Source organism: Protopterus annectens, chromosome 1.part0 (genome assembly GCF_019279795.1).
Source record: "Protopterus annectens isolate FY-2018-M chromosome 1.part0, PAN1.0, whole genome shotgun sequence".
Taxonomy (NCBI): Eukaryota; Metazoa; Chordata; order Ceratodontiformes; family Protopteridae; genus Protopterus; species Protopterus annectens.
In genome coordinates this window covers 455,663,385-455,686,984 of record NC_056725.1, presented here as the reverse complement: position 1 = coordinate 455,686,984, position 23,600 = coordinate 455,663,385, and positions in this window count along the sequence as shown.

Below are 23,600 nucleotides of genomic sequence, written 5' to 3'. Positions count from 1 at the left end.
TCTGCCCTCCTGTGGGCCTTTAGGAATGCTTTCTGTTCTCCCCCTCCCTTTTTTTTCTTTCAAATTTTCTTTTTCCTTTTCCCCTTTGCCTTTGCACCCCCCAAGGGGCTTTTGTTTCATTCTTTTTTTTCCCCCCCCTTTTTTTTTTTTTAAGCTTTTTTTTTTCTCCCCTTTTTCTTTCTTTTTTTAAGTTCTAAATTTTTTTCTGTTTTTAAACCAGGCTACATTTAGAATTATTTGGAGACACTCTAAGTTGATTATTTTTCTGCACCAAGCTACTACACACACACACATTCCTTTGCTAGGCTGTCACCATATTCAAGTGGACTGACCTCTGCCTGCACACAAGACAGATAGTCATACAAGAGTATGTGGGGGTCTTTCATTTGCACTATTTTAAACAGTTACATAAGTGACATTTTAAAATATTCTTCTGGGTTATCTTGTCTAACTTCTCTGTTTTGAAACAAAATTAAATATAACTGCTCTGCGGTGATACTGTGCATACTTCAGTTTGTGTGTACAGGGTACGTGATTTGACCAAACAGGTTGTTTTACAAGTTGTATAATTTTAGTTTACAGTATGTCCATACTGCTGCAATGATTTGTGCAAGACTAGAATAGTAGGGCGGGGAGGACAACCCCACACACACACACACACACACGCTTTACATCTGCACATGCCTGTCTGCCTCTTGGGGAAAATTCAAAACAAATGGTGCTTGGTTTGCCTGGCAATACTGCATTGCCCTGGCAATGTGCTAGGTTATCACATTTTGAGGCTGTCGCCAGATGTTTAACTGTCATGTAAATGGCTGCAAACTGAAAAAAAGTACTTTTTAAACAGGGAGCCAGGAAATGCAGTTTCTGCCTGTCAGTTCAGACTTTTACAGTAAACTCTATGGATCATTGGTTATATGTGAATAGAAGTCTTAAGAGAGTGGGTGAGGTGAGCTGTTCAGTCTGTAATGATATAGGACTTATTAGGAACCAGACTGGCTAGCTTGGAATAATGTAAAAGAAGGAAGTTGATGAAAACTGCAGATTTATTTATTTATTTTTTGTCACTTATTTAAGGAACTGAGAATCAGATGAGTGAACAGCAGAGCTAGTTCTGGTCCTTGCTGTTGCCTTCTGTACAGATCAGTGGTGCTCAGGTTTCTTCCTTTCTTCTTAGGAGACGAGGTTCCAAATTCTGCACAGTTTGGCCTTCCGTTGGTCAGGACCAACCCCCCAACCCTGCACAGTTATGTAGTGCTTCATGGTTGTGAGCTAATTTCTGAGCGCTCACATTTTATAAAGTTATTTAGAATTGAAAACTAAAAACTTCAGTGCTGGCAGGAAAAGAAACTTGAATAACTTTTCTAAAAAGCATAATAAAACTTACTAACAGAAATATAGGAAAGAGGAGATTCAAGAATTCATTTGGACTGGAGGCTAGAGATTGATATCAGAATATAGGCAGAGAAAGAAATAGGGGGATCCTAAGTGAACGACCAGCACTGGTAGAGTTTTTAGTAGTCTAGAACAGAAGCTGTTGTTAAAAAAGGATAATTAAAAGGGAATTTAAAATATTGCATGGCAACTATAGGAATCAATCAGAGGAGGTTAGAAAGGGTAGGGAAGAGAGACTGGATAAGCACTTCACAATGAAACAATGGGAGATATATGTATGGCTCCCAAATGTGCAACAAAGTTAGGATCTTTGCTTAGAAGTGTTTGCATGGGTATTTTGGTACCCCAAGCAGACTCCAAAGAATTTTTCCTCAAGTAGACAGCAAATGTTAAGAGGTGTGATGAGGAAGAAGGAGGTTACTGGGATGATATAGTTTTGCAGGAGTGCAGTGAGTTTGCAGGGCTTTACAAATTCCTACCAGACTACTGTAACATAAATATCTGAGTGGAGCAAGATTCTGGGCGTCAGTAAGGGAAACAATTTTTGTGTTATGGATACAGAATCAGAATTGCTAAATGAAATAGTAGGGCCTTGCCAAGTCTAATTATGGTTACTGCCAAAACAGCAATTACTGTCATACGGAAATCAAAGTCTAAACCAATGGTACTACTGGTAGTAAATATAGTAACAGAAGTAAACAACTGGAAGTGGTATCTTTAGAAACGGGTAAGAGCAAATTATATAGAAAAAATGGGAATTTTGGGGACAATAAAGTAGAATAATGTTTTGTGAGTTGGAATGAGGTTTCAGGGAAGGCAGGAATTGAATAAGCTTTGGTTTGACTGACAATGACTGGATAGATTATAAGTGATGTATAACGTTTGCAACTGAAAATATGTCTATATGGTTTGTTTTCATTTATATAACTGTATGATTGCCTATGTCATAAATGCTAATTTAATAGATTTTTTTGTTTAAAAAAGAAAAAAAACTCACTAAAGACTGAGATGTTGTTTTGCTTTCAGAAGACTCTGTTACTTTCTTCCATACGTTAAAGTTTTTTAGTGGAAAAAATTTTGGACAAAAGGCTCAAAAATCAAGTGACAAATTTTTAAATATTGCTGTTATAAACACAAAGTTAACAAGAATGGAAGAGGTTTTGCATTAGCTTGCCTTTTCTGATAGATATGAAGTCCACAAACTCAAATGTTTGCCGCTATTATTTAGTAAGTTTATTTCTCTAGTAATGTTGCTATAACTCCGTTGAAGCATTTTATGAGGAACAAACAGAAAAAAAATCTCAATTTCTGAACTGGTTGAGATTAAGTTGCCCATGTTTTTATTTTTTTTTTCTCGTCCCATTTTTAAAGACTTTTTAAGGAAATAGGCTAATAATATTTAGAGTAGTATTTAATATAATTAATAATTAATTTAGTATTTTTTGGAGCTTAATAGAGGCTGCTATTTAGAACTGAGGGCTTATCTTGCACATCATGAAGTTTGCAGAATGGGAGAATTAATCTGCTCAATGAGTTGGGAAGCTTTGACTTCCAGTGGGACTCTGGTATTGGACATCAAGTGTGTTTAATCACTACAACCAAATGCATTTTTGGCTGATATCATTTGGAAGGCCTCCATTTAACCTTGGTAGCTGCTAAAGGAAGAGGGTACGCAAAAAGTTTTGTGGAGATCACTTTTATTATACTGAGCTGAAACTAGATGGAATTCATGAACTTGCCTCTTGTTCCTTTAGAACAATAAATAGGTGAATCTTCTAGATGTCTGGTTCCTGTAAAAAATAACTTATATCACTTTCCAGTTGGGTAAAAATGGAACCTAAAGTGTCTGTCCAGGACATGCATGTGGGGCATTTGAGTGCAACCTGCAAGAAAGACTCCTTTCAAGTAACTGACAGAAGTATGTCCTGAAATGTATTGTTTATATTTTAATTCTGTGGTTCAAAGAATCCAGAAGAAACAAATAATGCCTTATCATTTTTGATTCTCTTATGGGAGATGATTAGTGAAAATGTTCAAAAGAATGTCAGTAAGGGGTGCTTTTTTGTAACTCTGCATTTGCCTGATTAATTAAAGATGTATTTTGTATACTAGTTGGGTTTTTATATTTGCAGTTCTCTTATGTTACCCATTGGAACGTATTTCTTTCATTTATTTCATCTTCCTTCACTGCTGTTTTGAATTTGGTATTTCAGAAACTATTCCACCAGAACTACTTCTGTGACATTTAGACAGCTTTCTGTTTCTTTTTAATGCTTCAAGGAATAGTAATTAGCCTTGAGCTTGTAAGTTATGAGGATGGTCGTCTAGGCTGAATTGCCTTGTATTTCACAGTAAAAATGAATGCATGCTTTTACTGTGCTTTTAATGACTGTTTAATTTTGCTGTTAAGTAGTTTAGGTTTCGTGTGAGCCTTTAAGTCATCAGTTATTTTATTATTTTTAATTGCAAGTTACCCACTGTCCCTTTCAATCTTCGAGCATTGCCTTTTAAAAAATCACAGCAGAGGGTCAGACAGAGAAACATTTTTTTTTATTTTTCAGTATAGCAGGTCTATACGTGCTAGTCACTACAGAGGTAGTGGTAGGGAATTTGTGTACAGCATTAGTTTATTAATTAAATAATGACATTGCCGCTGTTATGCTCTAGTATGAGATCAGTTCTTAACAGTGCTGAACGGTGTTCAACAAAACTTTGCTAAGTACCTTTCTTATATCAGAAATATGATTAACAAAGCTATCTTTTCATCATATTCAGAAACTTGATCATGGTTCTCCAAGTATTGCGTATTTTCGTTAAGTTTACCAGTTGCATAAGATTTGTTTTTTTTAAAAAGTAAACCAACTGCAAATAAATAAAATAAATAAATAAAAGAAAAGTCTGTTTTAAAGGATGTATGGTTCATCAAGCACTGATTGTGGAGGCTTACTACAGATGTTCTTTTTATTAGTATTTTGTTAGATGACATAGTTCATGTGGATGACAGGTTTCAAGTGGTACAATGCTTAAGTGTCCTGAATTCTGATTTGGAAACTTAAGGGTGTTATTTAGAAGGAGAAGGATGAGCTGTTTTTGAAGGATGGTCAGGATAATTTTGTGAAGACAGTACAGCGGTGGCTTCTAACTGGCAGTCGCGGTTAAACTTGGCAGCTTTACGAAAGGTTTTTTCCAGTTTTGATGTAAAGGTTTTTGATAAGTTTGTGTAAGCTATGCAGCCAGAGAGTGCAATGGCGTGTACTAGAGTAGACACTATTTTGTCTTTGGTAAGTAGGAATTAGTACTACCTTATTCTATATATGCTGCCATGAGCTGTACTTTATTTTTTATGAATGTTTGGATCTGGTTTTCAAATAAAATGGTGTTATGTAAGTATGCCAGGGTATTTTCATCTGTATGTATGGGGTGTTTTATTGTCTGATGCTGTAAGAATGTGAAATGTCAGAGATTGTGAGATTTTGTAGGGATCAGAACAGAACATATTGGGGTTGCATTTATTTAACAAGTGGGAGTTGGCCTCTTTCTCAGCCATTTCTCTAGGCTGAGGAAATGTTCTCAAAGGTGTTTTGCTACTTTAGAGTAGTGTTTGGCAGCACATGGTAGAGCTGTGTCTTCAGCATATTGAAAGACCTTTAGGTGTTTCTTATGCTGTGTCATTTGGTTTACATAAAACGAAAAGGGGACCAAGAACTGATTCTTGAGCAGCTTTGGTTTAATATACAGTAAACTCTCAGTTAATCGGAACTCGAGCAACCAGAACTGTCAAGTAACCAGCAAAAAAAAAAAAAAAAATCAAAGAAATACAGTACAGTTTTCATGTCTTGCACTTTCTGCCCCCGCAGAAACATACCTTACATTTTTAGAGTTTTAGAGTTCTAAAAGGGAAGATAGGAATACATTCCCTCTCTCCCCAACCTGAGAACAAGTAAAACCAAAGAAATAGTATAGGGTACAGTATTAGTCAGACCTATTTTAATAGTAGCTCTCAAGCAACCAGAAAGTAGTTATCCAGCATCTACCTGTCCCCATGGGTGTCGGTTAACTGAGAGTTTACCGTATGCAGGTGATAAGTTTCAGCTCCACTTAACTCTGAATTTTCAGTCCGTTAAGTAACTTTTAAACCAGTTTATAGTTGAGAGAGATACATTTAAGTTTATTTTTTTTATTGGTTACCTTATGACTGATGATATCAGAGGCCTTAGAGATGTTCACAAACAGTACTGTTACTGCTACATAATCTGAATTTGAATTGTGTCTAATATAGCTGCTCCATGTTCAAATCACCATAGGTAAAATCCAATACCACTTCCTTGCAAGCAATAGGACCCCCTATATGACCCAGGAAATCCATACCATGTATTTAAACTTATTAGAAACACTAACCATCCAAACCAATACTGTATTCATGGGTGACTTTAATTACTCCACTATTAACTGGGAATTCTATTCAACATCAAATGTACATGCACAGAGATTCCTGGATTTTGTATACACAAACTCCCTGGACCAGGGGTGTAACCATACTGGATCTGGTCCTCACTAATATGGGAGAGTGCTGCACACACCTACTGTAATTCCTTCCCTGGTAAGGTCAGACCACAAAATGATCTCCTTTGAAGTAAAAATAAAACCTGGACCCCCAGCTAAACCAAGAATATTCAGGAACTATTCTAAGCTAACCTGCTATTAAGTGAGAACCTGGCAAAGTTTCAAGACACTGTAAACCCTGAGAACACTTCTGCCTATGCAGAACTGTTCACAGACACCCTGTACAAGCATGTTAATAGCTGCATAGAGGCAACTGTACCCACCAGGAAGAAGTACAGAACTAACTCAAAAAAACAAGCCACCCTGGTGGAATCACAAAATCAATCAGATGTATAATAGGAGGAAGAAAATCATGGCAAAAATTAGGAGGTGCAGCTCCCAGCAGGATAAAAGCACTCTTGTTAAACTAAACAAACAACTCAGAGGATAAATAAAGTCTACCAAAGCCAAATTTGAGGTAAGTTTGGCCTCCCAGGCCAAGGACAACCATAATGCACTCTTTAGTTATGTCTGCAACCTCAAAGGCAATACACAGATGTTCTTCATGTTTCACTGTTGCAGTCATTACATTTGGGGTAATCTGCTGGCAGGTTGCCCTCAGTCGGCCTGATTAACAAAGTCTTGGGTCCTGCATCGGTTGCTGTCCCTTCTTCCATGACGTCAGGTCGTCAGTGGTATAAAACATGCAGCCAACGCCATTACATCAGTCTTTCTTGATGAGCGGTGCCCGAAGCAGTTCGCAAGTGCCGGTCGGCCGACTCCTGAAATTTTCGTTTTCGAGTTTCAGAACTGAAGTCTTCAACTAAATACTAAGTACCCCGTTGGGGAAACTTTTTCTTGCTCCTTACCGATGTCAGTAAAAGTTAATAATTGCATTACTTTTGGGAAGCAAATACCTCATAAGGATTTTCATTTGTGCTGTATTCCTTGCCTAGGCCCTGACCACATCGTACCTTGCTGTCAGTTTTGTGCTACGTTTAATCAATGCACTATTAAATGTCGGTATATTTTTGCTTCTAAATACTTTGGCTCACGATTTAATTATCCAGAAATGTCGTCGGTTAGCAATCCGACTACTGGAATACCTAAGAAACGCAAAGAAAAACACAGAGACAGACCGTCGAGGTCCAAAACTGATGACGTCGCTTCTCCTTAGCCAGTTGTCAGTTCGCCGGTACTCAGTGAGGTGCTTTCGCAGCCCCTGATACCCGCTACTTCTGATTCGCAGGTCTCTACTGAGACCCATTCGGAGTCCAGTATGCCATGAGATGCTTTAATTATGGAATCCGCGGATGTCTCCACCTTAGATGGGTCCGGAGCCACTGTGCAGGCACCAGCTTCTGAGGGTGTTTTCAGGCCTACAGATTTGTATATTAGACCGACGCCATCTTCAAAACTAAGGCCAAAATCTAAATCTATGTCTGCCTAAAAAACAAATGATCAAAATGGCTTAAGATTTAATTACTGTGGTTAGGGGTAACCAACCCCCTCCTTCTAAGAGGCCTAGGCAAGACATTGATTATGAATCTTCTGAACAGGATTCATAGGTTCATAGATAGGTTCATAGGTTCATACTAGGCTATCTGCCCTAGGGCATTTATAAGCCTAGCCAGAGTGTGTGTGGCTTTCACCACCCCTTAGGATGAGAATACTATACCCATTAATTTGCTGTGCCTCTGTCCAGCAGTGATACAGAGATGATTCCCAGGGTAAACCTACGATCTCCCATCCACCACACGTCAAGATTTCTCTTGAACAGAGTCAGTGAGGGGCTCTGCCTCACATGGACTGGGATTCTGTTCCATAGTGTAGGGAGTCTCTGGGTGATGAATCTGTCCCTCCAGCACGTCCTATTTATATCCGTGTTGAGGTTTAAGTCTTTTGCTCTCGTGGCTCTGGTGGATTTGGATTTTTTGAGGTTTAGCATGTCCATTAATTCCGGGTTGGACATGGCCTTGTATGTCAGGCACAGATCACCTCTGAGCAGACGGTATGCAACTGAATAGAGCTGGAGTTTCTTCAGTCGGGCATCGTATGACATATGTTTGAGCCCCTTTATCCTTTTGGTGAGGAACTTTTGGGGTCTTTCCAACTGCTGCAGGTGTCGGGTAAGGTACATTCCGAATGGGGCATTGTACTCAATCATTGGTCTGATAAGTGAAGAGTACAGGGGTACAATGACCTCTCCTGATCTGGATGTGAATCCCTTCATGATCAGGTGGGCAATGTAGAAGGTCTTCCTAACCACTTTGGCAATGTGAGTGTCAAAAGAGAGGTTACTGTCAACTTGGGTCCCCAGGTCCCTGATAACTTCTTCCAGTGTTTAATGGATTACCACCTATGTGGTAATTAGGGGTTACCTTGTTTTTCCCAAAGGGTATGACTATACATTTTTGGCATTTAGCTTAAGGCCATGGCTCTGGCACCAGTTATCCATTTCTATGAGACCTTTCTGGAGGATGTCTGTGTCTGATGGAGTGTCAATTATGGTGCCCAGTTTGCAGTCATCTGCAAATTTTGTCAACCACAATCCCCTATGTTTGCCTGCACTTCAGAAAAATAAATGCCGAACAAGAGGGGGCCCAGGACTGAACCCTGTGGGACACCGGTGACCGGCTTAGAGTCTGACATGGCACCAGCAACTCTAACCCTGTGTGTTCTGTCCTTGAGCCAGTTTGCAACCCATCTTGTGACATATGGGTTTACATCTAAGCTGGTGAGCTTTTCTATGATGCCCGAAAGTGGGGTATTGTGTGAACGCTTTTGCTAGGTCAAGGTAGGCTGTGTGAACTGCCTTACCCTCATCAATGGCCTTAGTGACTGTTTCGAAAAAGTTGACCAAGTTCAAGAGGCAGGATCTGCCTTGACAAAGCCAAATTGGGTAGGATCCAGTGTCTGTAGGTCCCCAATGTCTTTATTTATGAGTTCCATTATGATCCTCTCCATAGCTTTGCAGACACGGCTCGTCAAGCTTATGGGCGGTAATTTCCAGGGTCCGTAGAAGCACCGCTTTGTGGAGTGGGAGCAGAGATGCCGTACGCCATTCTTTGGGTGCGTGATCCTGTAGTAAGGCTAAGATTAAACAGCAGCCTTATGTGTGGGTTTAGTTCCTCATTGAGTTCGTGTAGCACACATCCGGGGACACCGTCCGGTCCCATTGATGCTGTGTTTTTTGCTTGAGAGAGCAGCTCACCTGGGCATCTGAGATGTTTGGGAGGCTAGACTCACAATGGTGGGATAGATTTTTCTGCTTTTGGGGGGGGGGGGGGATTTGCACTGAACCTGTCTGCCAGTATGTTGGCAATGTCTGTGGGTTCAGTGGTTTTTTTATCATTTTGGACTAATTCTGAGCATATCTGGGAGTTTCCACCCAGGTTTCTAACATAGCTAAAGAAGGCTTTATGATTGTCTTTTGTGTCATTAGCGATTTTTCTCTCAAAGTTGGCCTTGGATGATTTTATGAGTGATCGTAGTTTTTTGCTAGTATTGATCAGAGATGCCTTCCCATTTAAGGATTTTGCTCTGTCATGTAGTAGCTTTCTCCTCTTGTTGTAGAGTTTGTTTATGGCTGGAGTCCACCAGACCGGGCGCCTGCCTTTGGTGGAAAGGGTCTTGATTTTATTAGGGATTGCTTGATCCATACATTCCTGGAGGTGCTCGTAGAAGGCATTTGTAAGGGTTTCAGCAGTGTGGGTTGTGGATGTCCTTCATGGATGCATCTGCAGTCATAACAACTGGGTTGTCCTGTCGTCAGGCAGCCCTTCAGTCGGCCGGATTCCAAAGTCCGGGTCCGGCTTCGGCTGATGTCGCACTTCACCCGACGTCATCTCTGTTGGTCTTCGGGTATAAAAGCATCAGCCGACGCCATTTTCCTCAGTCTTTCTTGCCGCGTGGCGCCCGAAGCAGAAGCTGTTCGCAAGTGCCGGTCGGTCGGATCCAGAGATTACTTCACCGAATACTACCAAGACTTCTAAAGCTAAGTACCCGCTAGGGACTCTTTCTTGCCTCAGCCGATGTCAGAAAAAGTTAATAATTGTTTAACCTGTGGGAAACAAATACCTCATAAAGATTTCCACTCTTATTGTCTGCCTTGTTTAGGCCCAGCCCACGACGTAGCAGCCTGTTCGGCCTGTGCTTCTTTCAACCGACGAACGCTTAGGCGGCGGTCGGAGTTTGCAGAACAGTTTTTCGGTTCTGATTTTGCGTACATTATGCCGCCGGATCCTCCGACTACCCAATCTGCCAAAACGCAAAAGATAAAGACCGACACTCGCGGTCCGCGGTTTCGACGAAACCATGGTTAAGCAAATCATGAGTGTCTCGGTTTCGGCCGAAACCGAGAAAACTGATCAAAGTACAGCTGAACCTATCTCTACAACTGAGGCCCCTGCTACCACTCTTGAATCGGCCTCAGAAATTTTATCCACTACGGTGGTTGCCACTGACTTATCAGACACCATTCCCTTGGATGTCTCTACCCCAGCACATGGTGCTGCTAGGCCTCCAGCAGCCATGTCCATTAAGGCCTTCGACAGGGCTAAAGCAGCCAAGACTACTAAGACAGTGCCTGTTAAACCCCCCACAACCAGGCCCTCTTCTAGTTCTCAAATGCTTACTTGGGAAGAAGATTTAATTTCATTAATTAGAGGATCTCAATCTCACCCAGACAGGGCCTCTCAGCCCCCAGAGAAGAGACCTAGGGCAGAGCCCCCTGAGCCAGTGTCCTCTGATGATTCTGCTGACGAATCAGACATAACTGACCAGCCAGAGGCTCCTTTCTCCAATTTTGAAGATTCTGATGCTGAAGAATCCATTCCAGCTGCTTCCCCACCAGAAGAATTCTCCTTTGGGAAACCTTACATCCCATGCGAGAGCAGTTCCAATGGCAGAAACAGGATTTTTCAGACTCCAGAAAAAGACTTAGGACCTTTCTGCACCTCCCACAGCACAGGCCCTTAGCTATACCTCCTGTTCTCTCTGTGGTGGATGATGCTTTCAATGATGTCTGCTCCGCTCCACACTCTTTACCCCAGCCCCTGCCAAACCAGACAGATTTTACAGGGTGCCAGATACTCATCACCACCTTTACAAGGCCCCACTTGCAGACCCCCAAACTATATCCCAGGGTCCCAAGGCAGTAGCCGCGACCATAGCTAAAAACCCTATTCCTTCTGAAAGGGAAGCAAGGTCATTAGACAGATGGGGTAAGAAGGTCTACACTTCAGCTACTCTCTCAGCTAGAGCTTTAAACTGTCAGTTTCACATGATACAATACCAAGAGTTTATGCTTGATCAGTTAACTAAAAAACTAACCACTGATGAATCTCTTGATAAGAAATATGTATTAGAAATGGTAAATAACATACAACAGGTTAGCAACCATTCCTTAAAATGTGGCTATGATGCACTGGAGGCTTATTTAGATCAGCCATGACTGGCACAGTGATAAGAAGGCATGCATGGCTAAAGGAGCAAGTTTTACCGGATCATGTTAAAGCTAAGTTGCTAGATGCTCCTATGGATAAGACAAGTTTGTTTGGTACACCTGCCCAGCAGGTTATGAAGAAAATGGAAGAAAAGGCAAAATCTGTTCAAACGGTTAAAGATTTCTTGCAGGTTCAACCCCCAAGGTTTAGCAGGAACTGGCCTGCCAAAAATTGGTCCTTTCCTGACTCCACAAAATTTCAAAGGGGCAGGAATAGACGTTCCAGAGGCAGAAACCAATCCAGAGGAGGTGCCTACAGAGGACGACAGTGGCAAGGTAACAACAGAGGCACAGACACAACCACTGCCACTACATCAGCACAACCACAGTGACTTAACCCTAAATCCGCCTACCAGGGAACAAATAGCAGCTCCTCTAGGCGGAAAGTTAACCTTATTTTCAAAGAACTGGCACTACATAACAAAAGACAAGTGGATTTTACAAACCATAGATCAAGGTTACGGTTTCACTTCCACACTTTACCAGTCAAAGAGGAATGCCAAATCTACCTCCAAATCAAAAAACAGAGGCACTACAACAGATAATGGAGTTAGCAAACATGAGAGCTGTGGAAAGAGTGCCAACAGCAGAGCAAGGAAAGGGGTTCTACTCCAGACTATTCCTAGTTCCTAGAAAGGAAAAAAGTTGGAGACCAATTCTCGACCTGTCCACCTTAAATACATACATCATTGTCCCAAAATTCAAAATGCTGACCCTACAGCAACTTCTTCCCATGCTGGGCAAGGAGTCTTGGCTGGTAACTCTAGATCTCAAGGAGGCATACCTGCACGTCCCCATTCGACCAATCTGCAGAAGATACCTCAGATTTCTTGCAGGATCAGAGCACTATCAATTCTCAGCATTGCCCTTTGGCTTATCTACTGCCCAGAGTATTCACAAAATGCCTGGCATCAGTAACGCCCATTGCAGACTACAGGGAATTCAAATTTACCCATACCTGGACGACTGCCTGCTACAAGGGGACAACAAAAGCAAGCTGACAACAGATTTACAAAGGGTCATTTACTTGCTACAAGCACTGGGATACACAGTCAATTTACAAAAGTCAAGGCTGATACCATCCCAAACAAGGACATTCTTGGGCGGAATTGGACACAGTAAAACAAATGGCATTCCTGACTACAGAAAAACAAAAGAACTCCCTTTACTTCTTGGCACTAACAAAACTGAACAAGTTAACAGCAAGAAAAGTACTGCAGGCCTTGGGCTTCATGGCATCATGCATAATCTTGGTCCCATTTGCCAGACTACATATGAGAAAACTACAGTGGTACCTAAAGAATTTATGGTCCCAACACAGACACAGCCTAGAAACAGAAATCCCACTAATTCCATGCTTAAAGCAGGAGTTCCTATGGTGGGCTCAGGCATGTCAGTCAAACCCAGGCCTACCCTTTCGCAGATGTCAAGCAAGCCAGACCATCACAACAGACGCTTCAGACCTAGGATGGGGCCCACATGCTGGACAAATGCGCAAGGATTGTGGACACAGGATCAACTTCACCTGCACATCAACCTAAAAGAAATGCTGGCAGTAAAACTGGCAATCCAAAAGTTCAAACCATTTCTCCAAGAGGGCCAGTTGATGATAAGGACAGACAACACCACAGTCATGTGGTACATCAACAAACAGGAGGCACTCATTCATACCCCTATGCAGAATGACTTTGGAGCTGTGGACCCTGGCACTCAGCTACAACATCCAGTTACAGGCAATATTTGTACCGGAAAAGAAAATACTCTAGCAGACATATTAAGCAGAACCACATCGGATGCCTGAATGGAAGCTGCACCGACATCTTCAAGACCATCTCAAAGAAATGGGGAATGCCTCAGATAGATCTATTCGCATCACCTCTCAATCACCAGCTCAAAAGTTCTGCACAAGGACATTCCACCCACTAGCATGGAAAGTGGATTCGCCTCCTTCAGCTGGAAAGACCTAACAGCATATGCATTCCCACCTCTTCCCTTGATACACAAAGTACTACTAAAAATCAAGGAAGAACGTCCAAGGATAATCCTGATAGCTCCAAACTGGCCAAGACAACACTGGTACCCACTGCTGAGGAGCATGTCTCAGAACAATATGTGGCCAATACCCCTGATGCCTTTGATGTTAACTCAGAACAACTACAGCATCATACATCCAAACCTAAAAACGTTGCAACTGACTTCATGGAACATCACATAGCAGCAGCTAATCCAGAACTTTCCCAAAGAGTTAAAGACATTATTCTTGAAGCACGCAGACCTTCAACAAGAAGGAACTATGCTGGAAAATGGAAAAGGTTTGTCATTTGGAGTACGGAAAGAGGAAAAGATGTGTCAAACATAGATATGCCTAACATTCTGGAGTATCTGGCCGAACTTCTGCATTCAGGCCTATCCTACTCCTCCATCAAGATACATGCATCAGCTATTTCAGCAGAATACAGCTTTGATCTACCTGTTTTTTCGCACCCTTTGCTCAGGCAGTTCCTCAGAGGAATCAAGAATGTAAAACCTCCAAGGAAACCACCATTACCAGCTTGGGACTTAAACTTTGTGCTAGAAAAGTTGACACTATCACCCTTTGAACCAGCAGCAACAGCAGACCTACAACACCTGTCATGGAAAACTGCTTTCCTACTGGCAATTACTTCAGCAAGGAGGGTTTCAGAACTACAGGCCTTAATGGCAGTGTAACCCTTCCTAATCTTCCACCAAGATAGAGTGTCCATGAGGACTAATCCTACATTTATGCCTAAGGTGGTATCCAGAGTGTCTTTAAACCAGGCAATCCACCTACCTACCTTCTTTCCCAACCCACAAAACAGAGGGGAAAGAATACTGCATACCTTGGATGTATATAGACAGCTACGCTACTACTTGGACAGAACAAAAAATAGCAGAAAGACTGACCAACTTTTTGTAGCCTATGCAACAGGAAGGGAAGGAAAAGCTATTTCCAAACAGACAATCTCCAAACGGATAGGAAATTGCATACGATTCTGTTACTCCTTCCATGGAAAACCAATTCCACAGAACATAAGACCTCATTCTACAAGGGCAACAGCCACTACCACAGCCTTCTTACGAGGAGTGGCAACCAAAGACATTATTGAGGCGGCTACTTGGACCTCCGTGCATACATTTGCCAAGCATTATAATTTGCCTCTATATTCCAGATCCCGAGCAGGGTTTGCCACTGCTGTACTGCAAGGGATCCTAAACACACCATAATCTACTTTTATCCTCCTCCCTAGTTGGCTATGGTATTCTACCCAGTTGTTATGACTGCAGATGCATCCATGAAGGACATAGTACAGTTTTGTACCTACCATAAATGTAGATGTCCGAACTGGATAGCATCTGCAGTCAGGATTACCCTCCTCCTTCCCTCTGTGGTACTCCTAGGGTGTTTACCCTCCTAATAGCTAGCTGGTGGGGAGTCTTTATGGTGTATTTGTTTGTATATATGTACATACATGCTTATTTTTGTGTTTACCTCTATCTTTTGGAAACATTGGCATCTATCCAAATTTTAGCCTTCAAGAGGGCTACTGGCATCTGGGGCAAGAAACACTGAGGAAAATGGCGCCGGCTGGTGCTTTTATACCAAGACCAACAGAGATGACGTCGGGTGAAGTGCGACATCAGCCGGACCCGGACTTTGGAATCCGGCCGACTGAAGGGCTGCCTGACGACAGGACAACCCAGTTGTTATGACTGCAGATGCTATCCAGTTCGGACATCTACATTTATGGTAGGTACAAAACTGTACTTTTCCACTGGCTCGGGGGCCTTGAAGGATACCACTCCAGTCTTAAGAAGTGTGAAGTTTGCTTTTGAGAAGTTCTTCACTGTGGTCTTTTTGCTGGGGTGGGCGGTATGTGGATCTCCAATGAGATTAATTTATGGTCTGATCTCACCAATGAAGGATATACTTCCAGTGTGGAGCATTTTGTCCCCATGTTTGTGATGATCAGGTCTAGTATATTTTCTCCTCTTGTGGGAATGGTGACTAGTTGTTCCATAGCATTTGAGTTTATGAACTCAAGGAACCTTTGGGCTAGGGGTGTTGGGGCTTGAGTAATGTTCCCAGTCTATGTTTGGGTAGTTGAAGTCACCCAATATGATGGTGTTTGGAGAGACATTTATACTCTCCAGTGTCTTCAGGAAGGCTGTGTGGGTTTCCTGAGTTTGAGAAGGTGGTCTGTAGCATGTTACAAACTGTATGGCAGTTTTACCTATGGTTAATTGCACCTGGATGGTTTCCGATGCTTAGATGTTGCCACTAACCTGGAGGTGTGGGTATCCTTTATGAATATGGATACTCCCCTCCTTTGTGGTTCGGTCCAGATTTTGGGGCCGAACATGATATGAGGTATAACCTGATAGTGCTGGGGTGCTCTCAGGAGCCTTGAACCAGGTTTCAGTCACAGCACAAACATCGATGTTCTCCATACTGAGGAGGGCTTCGAGGGCATGCATCTTGAGGTTTAGACTTCTGGCATTGAGCAGTATTACCCTTAGTTTTTCCATTTTTGTTTTCTAGGGCGGTAGGTTTATCATTTGAGCCTTGCCTAAAAAGGCACTATGGGGTGGCAAGAGCCTTTGCCAATATCCGGAAGCCCAGGGGTGACAGGTGCAAGCCGTCCCTTGCGAAGCAGCGTGGCTTGTCAAGCATGTCATCCCAGGCAGACAGACATTGGATCCCCTTAGAATGACACCAGTAATTAAGCCAATTATTAAAGCTGATCATTTTGTCTCTGTATTGTGGCATCATTCTTGGTGAGGGTAGGATACTGCTCAGGGTCAGGCTATTTCTTTTGACACTTGAAATGAACAGGATTTGCCTATACCTACTTATGAGGACTCTGCTGCAAAAGATTCCATTCCTTCTGCTTCTCCCCCTGAGGATTTTTCTTTTGGGGAAACTTTACATACCTTAAGGGAGCATTTCCACTGGGAAAGTCAGGATTTCTCTGAATCTAAAAAGAGACTTAGGGATTTTCTTCTTCTTCCTCAGCATAGGCCATTGGCTATACCTCCTGTTCTTGACATTGTTGATTATGTTTTTTCAGAATCTAGTATGGCTCCTGATTCTCTGCCTCCGGCTCCTTGTAAGCCAGACAGATGCTATAGGGTTCCTGACTCCCACAAATTCCTTTTCAAACATCCTATTGCAGATCCTGAAACCATTTCTCAGGGTCCCAAGGGCATTAAGGCCTCTACTGCTAAAAATCCTACCCCTTCTGATAGAGATTCCAGGGCGCTGGATAGATGGGGTAAGAAGGTTTACACTTCTGCAACCTTGGCAATCAGGGCTTTAAACTGTCAATTTCATATGCTTAAATATCAACAGCATATTATGGGACTGCTTAAATAGAAAATTATGTTAATTTCTGACTGTGTGGAAAATAAAGATTTACCGGATTTATTGCATTCAGCTGAACAAGTTGGAAAGCATACTTTGCAATGTGGTTTTGATTCTTTGGAGGCCTCCTGCAGGGCTGCTGTAACTGGGTCTGTGTTAAGAAGGCATGCTTGGCTCAAAGAGCAAACTCTGCCTGATCATGTTAAAGCAAAATTGTTGGATGCTCCTTTACAACAGGACCGTCTTTTTGGTAATAAGGCTTGAAGAAGTTTTAAAAAAGATGGAAGATAAAGCTAAATCTATGCGAACTGTGAAAGATTTCTTACAAGTGCAACCTCCAAGATTTATGCTAAACGAATAAGTATGCGATGCTAAAGTCCTGTTATACTCAAACAATAAGTAGATCCAAAGAAAAGTATCAGGACACTGCTGCTAGAGTAAAGTCACTTAAAAATTTAATGATGCAAAACAAGGTTAGCGCTTTCGGGATAGACCCTTCCTCAGACAATACATAAAATTGTAAAACAACGGTACCATATTTAAAATACATTCAACCAATCACATTTAAAGAAAAACCCGCCTATTCTGTAAGGTGGGTTTAATAGGTAAAACATCATTAAGACCTGGATACCTGTGCGCCATAAATTCCACTATCCATCTAGATTCTGCTAGGGCTGTTAAATGTTTAATGATTAACAGTAACCTTACAGAATAGGCGGGTTTTTCTTTAAATGTGATTGGTTGAATGTATTTTAAATATGGTACCGTTGTTTTACAATTTTATGTATTGTCTGAGGAAGGGTCTATCCCGAAAGCGCTAACCTTGTTTTGCATCATTAAATTTTTAAGTGACTTTACTCTATCAGCAGTGTCCTGATACTAAATAGGCACTGGCCTACTAAGAAATGGTCCTTTCCAGTTCCTTCGAGAGCCACTCCAGTCAAACCCAGACATTCCAAAGGCTCCAGGTTTCAGTCACAGGGGTCCTTTAGAACAAAACAATGGGGTGCCACCACCTCCAAATCTGGAACCAACAAGGCACCTCCCTATGGTAAACAGTCTCAATGACTTCCCTCTACACTCACCAAGCACTTATCTTTTAGCCGTCCCTTTGGTGGGAAAGCTGGCACTTCATGCAAGAAACTGGCAACTTATAACCCAGGACAAATGGGTTTTAAATATAGTATCCCAGGGATACAGATTTTATTTCCACACGTTGCCAATGCCAAACGGATGGCCAGACCTGCCCCCAAATCAGTGGGCAGAGGCCCAGAAACAAGTTCTGTCCCTCATGAACATGGGGGCTATTCAACCAGTACCAGAAGAAGAAAAGGGACAAGGTTTCTATTCAAGACATTTCCTGGTACGCAGAAAAGACAAGCCATGGCGTCCAATTCTGGACTTATCTACTCTAAACACATTTCTGGACATTCCAAAATTCAAGATGCTGACTCTTCAACAGTTACTTCCTATGCTAGGCAAAGATGCCTGGTTGGTAACTCTAGACTTAAAAGAGGCTTACCTGCATATCCCAATCAGGGAATCTTGCAGAAGATACCTCCGCTTCAAAGCAGGCTATTTGCATTACCAGTTGTCTGCACTGCCCTTTGGCTTATCTACTGCACCCAGGGTCTTCACAAAGTGCCTGGCTACAGTAATTGCATTTTGCAGGCAAAGAAATATTCAAATATATCCATACCTGGACAATTGTCTAATTCAGACAGAAAACAAGGACATTCTTCTAAAGCATCTGGCATTTGTAAAGGTTCTAGGGTACACAGTAAACGAAAAGAAATCACAACTGGTACCCTCTCAAAAATTACATTCCTGGGTGCAAGCTTGAATACAACTTCCCAGATGGCTTACCTAATGCCAGAAAAGCAAATTCAATTGGTGACTTACTTCAAACAGGTGGCCACAAAAACCCAGCTATCTGCAAAACAAATTCTGCAAGCCTTGGGGTTCATGGCCTCCTGCATTCTTCTAATTCCATATGCAAGACTGCATATGAGGAAACTTCAGTGATACTTTAAAAGTTTATGGAGTCAACATTGTCACAGTCTGGAAACAATGATTCCTATCATACCTTGCCTGAAACTAGAGTTCCTATGGTGGGCAGAGGCCTGCCACCAAAACAAGGGACTGCCATTCGCTCCACCCCCTGCTGCCCAAACCCTGACTACAGACACATCAGACAATGTTTGGGGGGCTCATCTGGCAGGGAAGTGCATTCAGGGCAAATGGAGCCCAAATCAAATGCACCTTCATATCAGTCAGAAAGAGATGCTAGCTGTACAGAATGCACTGACAGCCTTTAAGGACTACCTTCATCAAGGACAATTAATAATAAAGACAGACAACACCACAGTTATGTGGTACATAAACAAGCAGGGGGGTACACACTCCTACCTCTTTGCAAACTAGCCATGGCATTGTGGAACACGGCCTTGACCTATCAAGTACAACTACAAGCTTAATTCCTGCCAGGAAAGCTGAATACTTTGGCAGACAAACTAAGCAGAAATCTCATGGACCCTCATGAATGGAAACTGGAACCACCGATTTTCAACATGTTGACATGCAAATGGGGGCGTTCAGACATAGATCTTTTTGCCTCACCCCAGAACTATCAGCTGGACAAATTCTGAACAAGAACTCATCACAAAAAAGCTTGGAAAGTGGATGCTCTGTCATTCAGCTGGAAAAACCTGTCAGTCTATGCCTTTCCCCCTCTGCCTCTGCTCTCCAAAGGTCTACTAAAAGTCAAACAGGACAAACCAAAAATGATTCTGATTGCTCCAGACTGGCCTCGCCAACACTGGTACCCACTCCTGCGCAATGTGTCACACCTTCCACCATGGCACCTGCCTCAGACCCCTTACTTACTGTCTCAGCAGATCAACCAAATTCTGCACACTCCGCTTCAAACTTTGAATCTTGCAGTGTGGCTAATCACCTAAATTCATCTTTAGCATCCCTCAGCAAACCTGCGATGGATGTCATTTTGGAGGCGAGAAGGCCTAGTACTAGAAAATCTTATGCTAAAAAATGGAAAAGATTCTGTGGTTGGAACCAGTCACAAAAAATAAGTAAAGAAGCGCCCAATATTCCTCAGATTTTACAATACTTAACTGAGATGCTTCACAAGGGTCTGTCCTTTTCTTCCATAAAAATCCATGCCTCTGCCATTTCAGCTCATTACAACACAGAATCTCCCCTCTTCTCTCATCCTCTGCTAAAGCAGTATCTCAGAGGGGCCAAAAACTTAAGACCACCCAGGAGAGCTCCATCCCCTGCCTGGGACCTCAATTTATTGGAAAAACCTCACTCTCCCTCCTTTCGAGCCAGCTGCTACTGCAGACTTAAAATTTCTCTCCTGGAAAACAGCTTTCCTTTTAGCAGTCACTTCAGCTAGAAGGATTTCTGAATTACAGGCTCTTATGGCAGTGGAGCCTTTAATTATTTTTCATGCGGACAGGGTGTCTCAGCACCAATCCATCCTTCATGCCTAAGGTGGTACACAGTAAACGAAAAGAAATCACAACTGGTACCCCCTCAAAAAATTATATTCCTGGGTGCAAGCTTGAATAGAACTGCCCAGATGGCTTACCTAATGCCAGAAAAGCAAATTCAATTGGTGACTTACTTCAAACAGGTGGCCACAAAAACCCAGCTATCTGCAAAACTAATTCTGCAAGCCTTGGGGTTCATGCCCTCCTGCATTCTTCTAATTCCATATGCAAGACTGCATATGAGGAACCTTCAGTGGTACTTAAAACGTTTATGGAGTTAACATTGTCACAGTCTGGAAACAATGTTGCCTAAGGTGGTGTCCAGTGTGGCTCTTAATCAGACCATTCATTTGCCAACTTTCTTTCCCAATCCACAGAACAAGGGGGAGCAAATTCTGCATTCCTTGGATGTACACAGACAACTTAGATTTTACTTAAACAGGACAAAATCTCTAAGAAAATCTGAACAACTACTGGTGCCATTTGCTGCAGGGGCAGAGGGAAAGGCTATTTCAAAGCAAACTATTTCCAAATGGATAAGCCATTGTATTAGTTTCTGCTATATGCACCATGGTAAAACAATCCCCAGGGGATCAGATCTCATTCCACCAGGGCTGCATCTACTTCTACTGCCTTTCTCAGAAGTGTACCTACCAGAGTCATTCTAGAAGCTGCTACCTGGAGCTTAGTTCATACGTTCACCAAACATTACCATTTACCTTTCTTCTGTAAATCCAGAGCTGGCTTTGCCACTGCTGTCCTGTAAGGCCTTATAGCTGGTCCAAATGCTGTATAAATCCATCCTCCCAACCGTAGCTTTGGGAATCTACCCAAATGTAATGACTGCAACAGTGAAACACGAAGAACATAGTGCAGTTGTGTACACTTACCATAAATGTAGATGTTTGAGTATATTCGCTGTTGCAGTCCTGGTTACCCACCCTCCAGCCCCCTGTTTTTCTCTTACTATACCTCTACTTTCTTTTACTATGCTTAAAAGCCTTGTTGGTGTATTTGCTTTTGTTTGGAGGTATAATTTTTGTGTTTTAAATGATATATATATATATATATATATATATATATATATATATATATATTTTACTCCCCATTTGGGGGGCACCTGACATCTGGGACAAGAAGAACTGATGTAATGGCGTCGGCTGCATGTTTTATACCCCTGACGACCTAACGTCATGGAAGAAGGGACAGCAACCGACGCAGGACCCAAGACTTTGTTAATCAGGCTGGCTGAGGGCAACCTGCCAGCAGATTACCCCAAATGTAATGACTGCAACAGTGAATACACTAGAACATCTACATTTATGGTAAGTGTACACAACTGTACTTTGTGTGCAGAGCTCATTGTAAATGGAGCCATCTAGGGAACAGGTCCTTAATGCTCTCTCTAAGACCAAGAACACTGCATCAATGGGCCCAGACAGTATCCCAGGATGCCTTCTAAAGAGCATGAAAAATGACCTATCAGGGCCTCTGGAATTACCATTTGACTATAGCCTCCAAGCAGGCTTCATGCCTCATGAATGGAGAAAGGCAACAGTCATCCCTCTGCACAAAGGCGGGCCACCTACAGACCCTGGAAACTACAGACCCATAAGTCTCACTAGTTTTGTATGTAAAGCTATGGAAAGAATTATCATGGAGATGATCAATAGAGATATAGTAAACCTCCAGACACTGGACCCAACCCAGTTTGGTTTCGTCAAGGGCAGAACATGCCTACTCAACCTGGTGGACTTCTTTGAGAAGGTCACCAAAGCAATGGATGAGGGCAGAATCGTTCATACTGCCTACCTTGACCTGGCCAAGGCATTTGACACAATACCCCACTAGGGCATTGCTGACAAACTCAAGAGGTTAGGTATAAACCTATATCTCACCATGTGAATAGCCAACTGGCTCACAGACGGGACCCTGGAAGTTAGAATTGGGGAGTCCACCTCTACAAAGAGGCTAGCCACAAGTGGAGTCCCTCAGGATCAGTCCTTGATCGCTACTTTTGGCATTTACTTCTCCAAAGTCAAGGTCAGTGTCAGTGTTCTCTGGCTGACTAAATTTGCAGATGATTGCAAATTAAGAGCTGTCATTGAATCTCACACTGACACAAATGTTCTCTAGGAAGGGCTGACACAGACAAACAACTGGTGTCAGAGCCATGGACTAAAACTAAATGCCAAGAAATGCATAATAGTATCTTTTAGGAAGTTATCCATCCCTGGTAACTTATCATATTGACAACACACCCCTTAGAATTGATCCAGCACTCAGGGACACACATCGATAGTAATCTAGCCTTTGACCATCACGTGTCTACAGTGGTGAGGAAATCATTCTATGTTTCACAACTTATAAACAACGGTATGGCATCTAAGTCCAAGGAAGTGATAGGTCTGATGAATGCCAAATACAGTGGAACAATCATTGAGTACAATGCCCCTTTTGGTATGTACGGCATATCCAGCAACTGGAACATCCATAGAGGTTCCTCATTAAAAGAATACAGGGCGTAAGTAATATGTCCTGTGCAGAACACCTCAAGGCCCTATCCCTGTATTGTGTCTCCTACAGGCATTTGAGGGGAGATCTATGCCTGGCATACAGGGCATTGTCAGACCCCACTCTGATGGACTTCCTGCATATCCACAAAACAGACAGTACCAGAATTACCCATTCTAAAGACTTAAACCTTGCCTGTGATATAAATAGGACCTGCTGGAGAGATAGGTATGTATCCTAGAGACTACCCTGCCTATGGAACAGGCTCCCCATCCATGTGAAGCAGAGTTCCTCCCTAATCCATTTCAAGAGCAACTTGGACAATTGGATGGGAAACTGGAAATTCATCCCCGGTTTGGCACATATGTCTCTGATGCAAACAGGTAACCTGCAAATGGTTAATCTCCCAGGCCCATGCTTACACTTATCACAGGATTAAGAACTTGTCAAAGCTTTTGGATGCATGGCTAGGTTTAAATAGGCCCTTGTGGTCATTAGACTAGTAAACACCTATGAACCTGTAGGCAGCTGAAGTTAGAAGAGCTATGTTTACTGAAATGCTTCTTTATGCTTAGCAGGTGGCAGTTGGTTTTGCAGTATAATAGAGGTGGCAAGTTACTGGTGAAATATTCTTTCAAGGGCTTTTTGATAACTGTTAAGAGTTGCAGTATGTCAAAGGTTATTGATCTCAGCTTATGTACCATCTTTGTGCATTGATGTTATATGACTTTTTTTTTTTTGGGATTTT